Below are 9,542 nucleotides of genomic sequence, written 5' to 3'. Positions count from 1 at the left end.
TTGGTGGTAACAATAGAAGATCTAAATTGCCTGTAAGTTCTACACAATTTCTTTGCACATTTTTCTTTATTAATTGCTCATAGTTGTGTTTTTATAGGTTAGGAAACCCAATGCTAATGTTCCAAATCAACCTAAAAGTCAACCTGCACATTCAGTTACTATCAGATGGATGCCTGATGTAAGTTTACCATGTGAAATAATTATTTTTTTCTTTCTCTGCAATTTTTTCTTTCATATATGTTCAATACATTGCATGAATGTTATGTCCTTTCATATAGGGTTTTTCACAAACTATAAGACAAACAGAAGCGGGAAGGATGCATGTCGAAGTAATGCAAGAGGTAAAACTATATATATTAGTCATGTATTAATTTTTAACATTTGCTAACCCTATATATATATATTACTTTCACAGGGGTTTTCTCAAGTTATAAATAAAATTAGCTCTCAAGGAGTACAAGTTAATGTTGGAAGAGAGGTAAAAATAATTTTCTATATTTGTCCTATATTGGTCTTTAGCATTTGGTAACCCTATATATTTTACTTTTCACAGGGTTCCTCTCAACTTATAAATCAAATTAGCTCTCAAGGATTACAAGTCAATGCTGGACAAGAGGTTTAAAAAAAGAAAACTACATTGGTCATGCTTTGATTTTCATCATTCATTGGTCCTATATTTTTACTTTCACAGGGTTCTCAAGTTGTTAATCAAAAGGAGTACAAGTCAATAAAGGGAAAGATGTAAAAAAAATTTGTCTATATTTGTCCTCTCCTACATTGTTTTTTACACTTACTTTCACAGGGTTCTGTTCACATTATAAATCAAAGAGGATTTGAAAGTACTCATGTGGAGGCAAGACAAGAGGTAATTTTTCTCTTTGGTTTCATATGGTTCTCTCTCACTCTCTCATATGTGTGCTACCAATTTTCTTTTCCTTTTTTTTTTTGAACCAAAGTCATGCTCCAATCGAAGAAACTAGATCAACAAAATCACAGACACAAATTGTTAAGTGGATACCTGATGTAAGTATTATTTTTTGTCATCCTTTTGCTTTTTATCTGCATAATTTTTTAGAACTGGGGATGATTTATATTATTTGGCCACAGGGTTCTTCAAATGTTGTAGGCCAATCTAGTTTTCAAAATGTACATGTAGTAGCAATGCAAGAGTCTTCTTCACTAATTGTAAGTCAAGAGATAAAATTAAATAATTTTTTTTCATGTATGTGGTACTAATTTTTTTTTCATGTAATTCAGAGGCCTAGTCAAAATCCTACTCAATTTGAAGAAACTAGAAATACTCAACCACATGCACAAACTATTAGGGTGGATGCCTGATGTAGATTTATTAACCTCACATATTTTCCAATCTATGATTGTCTTCAGCTTTAATGAGTTACATTATTTCTGATTTTTAATAGGGTTCTTCTCAAGTTATAAACACACAGCAACATAGACATCAACGGAGACAAGTCCCTTCAAGGTATTTGACAGATTTATCTCAAGGTGGAAGCAATGCCTAAAAGAAAAGAAAGATGCCTCAATGTTCTGCCAAGGCTCTTCTAGCAAACAAGAGAGAAAAAACCAAGGGTGCACATGAAAAGAAGGATTGCTACTTGGGAGGTTGTGCACATTGCACTTTTAACTGAATGTCATCTGCAAAATTCTATGTATTACCATTATGAACATCATTATGTCATGATGTTATTACCAGATTACTATGTTGCTTATTTTGTATCATCTGCAGAATTACCAGATTACTATGTTGCTTATTTTGTATCATCTGCAGAATTACCAGATTATCTGCAGAATTCTAAATGTCAATATGTTATTACCAGATGACTATGTTGCTTATTTTGTATCATCTGCAGAATTACCAGTTTATCTGCAGAATTCTGTGTTGGTTATTCTATATCATCTGCAGAATTATGTGTTGGTTATTTAGTATCATCTGCAGAATTCTGTGTATTATTAAAATATAATGGCATTCTGTGTTGCTTATTCTACACAATGACATTCTGCTTGTATTGTGTTCTTTTTTTCTTGTCTTTGTTTGTTCAAAGAATTAATTTTTAAGTATTTGTGTGTGTGTTCTCAAGGGAGGTGCAAGTTGTTCATTGAATCTACGAAGCAGAAGTTACAAGGATTAAGCATTAATTGTGTGAGAGTTGTGCAATTTGTAGTCATTGGTTTCCGTTGTTTTTAGACATAGATGGTGTCGATTTGCAAGGTTGGGTTCTAAATTAATTGTAGTTGTGTCAGTTGGAGAGAGATCAAATTCAACTAGTAGGGACTTTTCCGGGGACCCTGGTGTACCCCATTGGAGAATAAATTCTAGTTTTTCCCCTCCATTTTCAACGCTTTTAGACAGCAAATCTCATTCAAATGGATTATCACAAGGGACCCATCGATTCCCCATTTATGAATCATCATTTTCTCTGCACAATAAAGGAAGAAATAGGGACAGTGAACAATATCCTATTATTATCAATCTGTGTTTGATGGTGCACTTTCTTCTTGTGGAAGGCCATCTGATAGCTTCCGGGCATTACAGTGGACAACTCCTACAAAAACATTTTGAAGGAGAGAGGGCAAGGAAGAAGAAAGAAGCGGAAAAGGGGAAGAAGAAAGAAAGAGGGAGGGGGAAGAAGAAAGAAGATAGGTGGTGACGTGGTTAACTGTGTTAACATGGCTAAGCCATGTCAGATCCCCGTTAATGTCGTTGGCGTCAGTGACCAAATTGAAAGCAATTTATAAGTTTAGTGACCAAAATAATTTTTTTTTAGTGACTAATTTTGTAATTTATTCTTTAAAATTAGGATTATTTGGAAATCTTCATGAGTAACACCCTAAATCAGTAAGTAGTGAGTACCCGTTAAAATTCAGTGATTTTTTGTGAGTATAATACCCAAGTTAATTCTTATATTATGGTGAAATGATCATTTCATCTCTCTAATGTTTTTGTCTCCATTTTGGGAAGGTATAATACCCGAATCCGTCCCTCTACTTTTCTCACTCTACCCTTTTAGTCTCTCTACTTTAATTTGATCATTTTAGTCCGTCTACTTTGTCTTTTTAGCCAAATTAAGTCCAATCTTCAGACGGCGTTAGGTTTGCAATTAGATTTTTCTGATGTGGCAGTTTGATAAATAAAATATTATTAAAAAAATAAAAAAAAATGTGGATAAAATAATAATATTTTTTCTCTCATGGCTTAATGGGTTCGGATCCATTTATCACACCCACCAAGGCATCCCTCACCACCCTCAACACTGCTGAAATCCCCTTCTTTCTTTCTTCCCATCCTCATCCCTTGACCTAAGATGTGGGTGCTTGATCATAATCACCACTGCTGTCTTCGCAAAACGACCATTAGGAGTCCATTGGCCCCCTTGCAAGCTTGATTGTAGCGAGAAGGAAGTTGTAACAAAGCGCACCAATCATCTTCACCATTCAGTCACCCGTCGAGAAATCCACCAGATAAATTAGTAAGGTAATCAATGAACTCCAAATTTGTTTTTGCTGCAATGTTGGCATAGTATATATAGTCATCTTCAAAATTGATGAAATCCCCATATTTCTCATGTTGTCCTTAGTTTTGATTTTTATTCTGTTAAAGTTTTGTGGTTGTGTTAGTGAGGATATGTTCAATGCCTACGACATTACTCTAGTTATATATATATATAGATATGTACTATTCCCTACTAGGTTTTCCAGCAATGAAGGAGTTATTGTCAACCATAGACCTTAGTAGTTAGCTTTACGTTATGTTGTCTTAGTATATATTTTTGTTTAGATAGTGACATGTTTTGCTAAGAATTTTCTCCCAGAGGGGGAGGGGGGCATGAGATCTATATATGTACTTACAACATCTGACCAAGAAAGCGGTGATCATGAGATTTTGACACATCCCTTGCTAGTACGTACCGCAAGTGCACGTGTTGTCGAAGTAATAAAGTACCCTGGTGAGTGGGTAGTCGTATCATAGGGAATAGTGCTCAGAAACACAAGAATTGCTATTTAACTATAGTGAAGATGATTCAAGAGTGGTGTGAACAATATCAATGCAAATAAAAGTAAAGAGAAGAAAGGAGAGCGCAATAGGGATATAAGGAGAGGCAATCGATAAAAAATGGGGTACCCGGGCATTGCTCACCCTAGGACTATTGTTTCAAGTGCAAGACCATTCATTATATCTCCTAACTGATGTCTAATTAGTCATGGAAATCCTAAAACACACGGTCCCAAACCTAAGGCCAACCGTGACTAACCCTCCTACTATACCCCGTCAGAAAGGGATACTCTTGACGCCTCACACTCTGTGGGGTTGCATGAAGATTTGGGGACTCCAAGTGATAAACCCTATTTCCTAATATAGATCTAACCCTTTGGTCCAGGTGAAAATCCCCTAGTCACAATTAAGTCCCATCATTAAGGATTACTTCAACACTTCACTCTATTGCACACGCAACTAAGCCCCAGTGGAGTTTGTCTCTTAGCGCTTCACTCTATTATGACCGCAAAGAACTCTTGGAACGTGGATGTAGGATAAATCACATCGGAAGGGAAAGGGGACGTTCCGCTACCTCTCGACTCACCCTCTCGACCCTCTCCAACCTAGCTTTGTCTAACCCTCATTGTGTGTCACTGATCCACAAGGATTACCAAGATAAATTCTCAACCCTAGTGTCACTCTAATGGAAAATCAATTCAACAAGCATTCAAGGTCGGAACTCAATTAAAAACATCAATTAGAGAAACATAATGAAAGATTAATAAAACAAAATCATCCTAGGGTTTACAAGCCCTAGCACCCACTAGGGGTTTAGCTCTCCATGGAGCAAGATACAATCAATAATGAAATTGAATGTAAAAGCATGAAATCCATAAGTAAAACACCCTCGTAGTCCGCAACGATGGTCTTGTGGAGTTGCCTCGCCTTCTCTAAGGGTTCGCTAGTCAAGCCTAAGGCACACCTCGCCGAATGGATGTTAACGAAACCTCCCCCAATAACTATCTTCCGAAAACTATGTGACGCTCATGCTGTGGTACTGACCTAAGGCACGGAACTGAATAGCATCTATACTGTCAAAACTGCTGTACGAATTGTTGAACTCGAACGAGGCGAGAACCTCTAGTGTCAACATATAGATAGCCGACTCTCTGATCAACAACAAACACCGCCAACTACCCACTGAGAGAAACTCATCAATCTCATTAGCCATATCATCTACAAGTTGGATCTCTCTCACAACACTCAGATCTGGGAACTGAGATTGGTCGAACTTAAGCTTCGCCAATCTCTCAAAACAAGCCTGGTGCTCAGGAATTGGAAACTCTATGTTCTCCGGCTCAGGAGATGCCTCTCTGGGGTGCATGCCGGCCGCTTTCTTCGATCTGGGGGCCATATCTGCAAGAATTGAAGAGAAATAGATCAAATTAATTAGAAAACCTAATTCTGCAGAAATCCACACGGTCGTGTCTAAATTCCACAAGCCCGTGCGGATCTTCGGGTTGTATAAACTACACGGCCACTATGCAAAAATCACAAAAATACATCAAAAATTTGTTCTAAAATTACTCTAAAAACATGTACCAACTATATAAACATGAAATCAAAGCAACATTCACCAGTTTAAGTAAAATAAATCAAGATTGGTGAAGAAAAAGTGGATGAGGGCTTAGCGATGAAATGGGAAAAGACAACCTTGAAAACGGCAGAAAAACACCCTAAAATGCCATCAAATAGACGGCAACAAGGTCGAGAGAGCAAAAGAAGGCATTCTCTGAGTGTGGAGATGTTCAAAAATGAAAAGCACAAGTAGTTTATAAAGAAAAATCGCGGCCTTTTGAGTTCTGTACATTCACACGGGCGTGTGGAAATTACCCACCCCCGTGTGACTCCACAGGAGAGCTTCACAGGAGCAGACACACCCTTGTGTGCTCTTGGGATAGCATAAGTCGGCTTTGAACGCATCCACACGGGCGTGTGGAAATTACCCACGCCCGTGTGCCCGACCTAGAGGGGCACCCACACGCCCTTGTGGCTTCTCTGTTCTCATGAGAAAACGACTAAGTGTTCCACACACCCTTGTGGAAATTCCACACGACGTGTGTATTCTCACAAGGGTACTCACAGGGGCACTCACACGCCCCTATGTGCTCTCGGGATGGAGGAGAACTCTCTGCAGAGTTTTACACGGGCGTGTGAAAATTACCCATGCCCGTGTGTAGTTCAGAAGGTCATCCACAGGGGCATTCACACGCCCCTATGTCTTCTCGAGATAGAGTCTGAGAACTCTGCAGAGATCCACACGCCTGTGTGGAAATGACCCACGGGCTATTGACCGTCACAAGGCTATTCACAGGGGCATTGACATGCCCCTGTGTCCTCTTAGGATAAGCTCTGAACGGAAACACACGTCCGTGTGGAAATTCCACACAACCATGTGTCTTCTCTGGATAACTTAGAAAAATTCACAGACTCTGCAGATACTTTCTGAACACTTATACACACAAAGCCTACATATACTATGAAAAACAGACCCGAGAATCATGGAAAACATGCTCAAACGACTGAGGAACTTCACCAATAACAATTAAGCACACTAAAACACCAACAATCCAAGAGAAAAACACAGCAATAGCATGTAAAAGATCAAGAAACAAACACTTAAGCTCTTATTCATGCAACTACTTTACTAACCCTAGAAAAACAATAAAGACTTGGGTTTTCTCCCAAGAAGCGCTTGTTTAACATTACTAAGCTTGACGTACCTCTTCTTAACTCACGGGGGCTCATAGATGAAAATTGCCCTCTTAATTACAACTTCAAAGCATGATGCACATAATTGTTTAAAGGTGAAGGGAGAGTTATCGAGCTTGTTACCACACAGGGGTTCGTCACACTTACTCCGTGCTTGCACATCCAAATTAGCCTTGGGGCGCTTCCTGTGACGTTTCGTTGCTCATTTCATCTTTTGGACCATCCTCTTTATGATCCCCGGGGTAGGTTGCACCTTGTCCTCTAGACCAAGTGTCATAACTTCATCATTCTCCACCTCTTGATCTAGCGAGCCCTCAAACGGGTCCAGACACATCATTTCCTGCATGTATTCATTAATTAGCTCACAGTATTGTCGAGAAAATACGATGTATCATCGAAATCAAGAGAATGCCGCATGGCTTCAGCGAGGCGGTATGTCAACTTGTCATCACCAACTCGTAATGTCAACACCCCACCGTCCATGTCAATGAGAACCTTAGAAGTGCACAAGAACGGCCTCCCAAGTATCAATGGAACATCGGCATCCTCATCAACATCCAACACTACAAATTCCACAGGAAATATGTACTTGTCAACTTTCAGAAGTACATCTTCAATGATGCCCCTCGGATGTCTAACTATTAGAAACGGCCAATTGAAGTGTCATCCGAGTGTGGCTAGGCTCTCCCAAGCCTAGCTTCTGAAAGTAAGTATAAGGCATGATGTTGATGCTAGTCCCTGAATAAGGCAATGCCTTTTCTTCCCCCAAATTGCCAATATTGCATGGAATGATAAAGCTTTCGGGGTCCTTCTTCTTGTTCGGCATATTCTTTTGCAACACCGCCGAACAAGAGGCATCTAAGATCACAGATGCACTCTCCTCCAACTTTCTCTTGTTGGTCAAGAGGTCCTTAGGAAACTTTGCATAGCGAGGCATTTGAGACAACGCCTTGATAAATGGGATGTTGATGTGCAACTGCTTGAATAGACCCAAGAACTTCTTGTATTGCTCATCATTTTTGTCATTCTTCAATCTTGAAGGATAAGGGATTCTTGGCTTGTAAGGTGGGGGCACCACCTCCTTCTCTTTGGCTCTCTCCTCAATCTCCACAACCTCGGGTGACTCAACAATGGTCTTCTCACTAGGAAGTCTAATCTCAACTTCATGGCCATTTCTCAAAGTAATCGCCTTTACATGTTCCCTTGGGTTTGTCTCCGTGTTGCTAGGTAAAACTCCCTTGAGGTCTTTCCGAGAGTGACTTGGCAATTTCGCCCACTTGATTCTCCAAGTTGTGCAATGATGCGGCGTGGTTGCGAAGTGCGGTTTCAACCGATTGAAATCTTGTATCCGATGATGAAATGAACTTCGTCAAAGCCTTCTCTAGGTCGGTCATTCGGTTTTCAAACCCTAAAACTCTATTCTCCATGTTCGGAACTTGTTCTTGTTGTTGGAAACACGGTGGTGCCATAAACTTCTGTTGCCCTTGGTTACTCCACGAAAGGTTTGTTTGGCTCCTCCACCACGGGTTGTACGTATTGCTATACGGATTTCCTTGACCTCTCATTGCATTATCTACAAAATCAACCTGTTCCATGGAAGTAGTACCACCAATCAAAATAGGGCAATCAGATAGTACATGTCGTCCCCCACACCCAGTGCAACTCATTGCGGCCACCACTCTAGGAGAAGTTAGAGTTTCTTGCTTCTTGCTCAATGACTCAACCTAGGCCGCCAATGATGTCACTGGATCGATCTTATGAAGTTCGGCTACCTTCTTTCTGCAACATGTGTTCCACTGATAAACTGTTCATAGCCATTTCTTCGATGAGATGTCGGGCTTCGTCGGGGGTCTTGCTTCCTAAGGTACCTCCTGCTGTAGCATCAAGTAACTGCTTCGTGCTTGGGTTCAAACCACTATAGAAAGTTTGAATAATTATCCACTCGGGGAAACCCATGTTGAGGATATTTCCACAGGAGCTCTTTGAATCTGTCCTATGTCTGAAAAAGAGACTCAAATTCCATTTGCACAAAAGAAGATATCTCATTCCTAAGCTTCGCAGATTTTCCTAGAGAGAAATATCTCGCAAGAAAAGCTTCTACCATCTCCTCACATGTAGTGATCAATGCTCTAGGTAATGAATGTAGCCATTGTTTTGCTCTTCCTTAAAAAGAAAATGGGAAGGCCCTCAACTTGATAGCATCATCTGTTACTCCATTAATCTTGAGCATGTCGCACGCTTCCAAGAAGTTCTCAATATGATTGTTTGGATCCTCATTGGCCAACCATAAAACTGTGATGACTGCTGTAACATTTGGATGAAGCCTAGCTTGAGCTAAAAACTCTGAGCCGTAATCGGTGACCGCACAATACTAGACTACGTGCCAAGAACTGCGGATCTAGCATAATCTAAGAGTGTCACCTACTACTCATTTTATTCTGCCATATTATCAGACCCTACATCTTCTTCTATCTCAGCTTGATTTAACTGATTTTGCACAGATTCTTTTCCTCTTCTATAAATTCTCCTTACAATGTCTAAATCACCTTCAACCAATGTCGAAGGGTTTCCTCGGGTCATAACCTGGAGCTGCAACCATAGAAAGAAAACAAATCAGAACGATGGAAGAATAAGAAAGTGTGAAATGGAACAAGTGATGAATAGCTAAAATAGCAAAGTGCAAAATGCTTCCGAAACGCCTATTCCCCGGCAACGGCGGCAAAAACTTGACACACTCCTTGCGAGTGTATACCGCAAGTGCATGGGTTGTTGAAGT

General features: G+C 39.9%; 1 non-coding gene across 1 annotated transcript; it reads left to right on the top strand.

Annotated features, from left to right (window-relative positions):
• The first annotated feature begins 8,715 nt into the window (after positions 1-8,715).
• LOC120257434 lies at positions 8,716-8,822 on the top strand. The gene has a single exon (XR_005535679.1). It is a non-coding gene; the product is annotated as a small nucleolar RNA R71 (small nucleolar RNA).
• The last annotated feature ends 720 nt before the right edge of the window (positions 8,823-9,542 follow it).

This window comes from Dioscorea cayenensis, unplaced genomic scaffold (assembly GCF_009730915.1).
Source record: "Dioscorea cayenensis subsp. rotundata cultivar TDr96_F1 unplaced genomic scaffold, TDr96_F1_v2_PseudoChromosome.rev07_lg8_w22 25.fasta BLBR01002110.1, whole genome shotgun sequence".
NCBI classification, from domain to species: domain Eukaryota; kingdom Viridiplantae; phylum Streptophyta; class Magnoliopsida; order Dioscoreales; family Dioscoreaceae; genus Dioscorea; species Dioscorea cayenensis.
The sequence above is the reverse complement of the archived record's forward strand: the minus strand, read 5'-3'. Positions and strand labels throughout refer to the sequence as shown.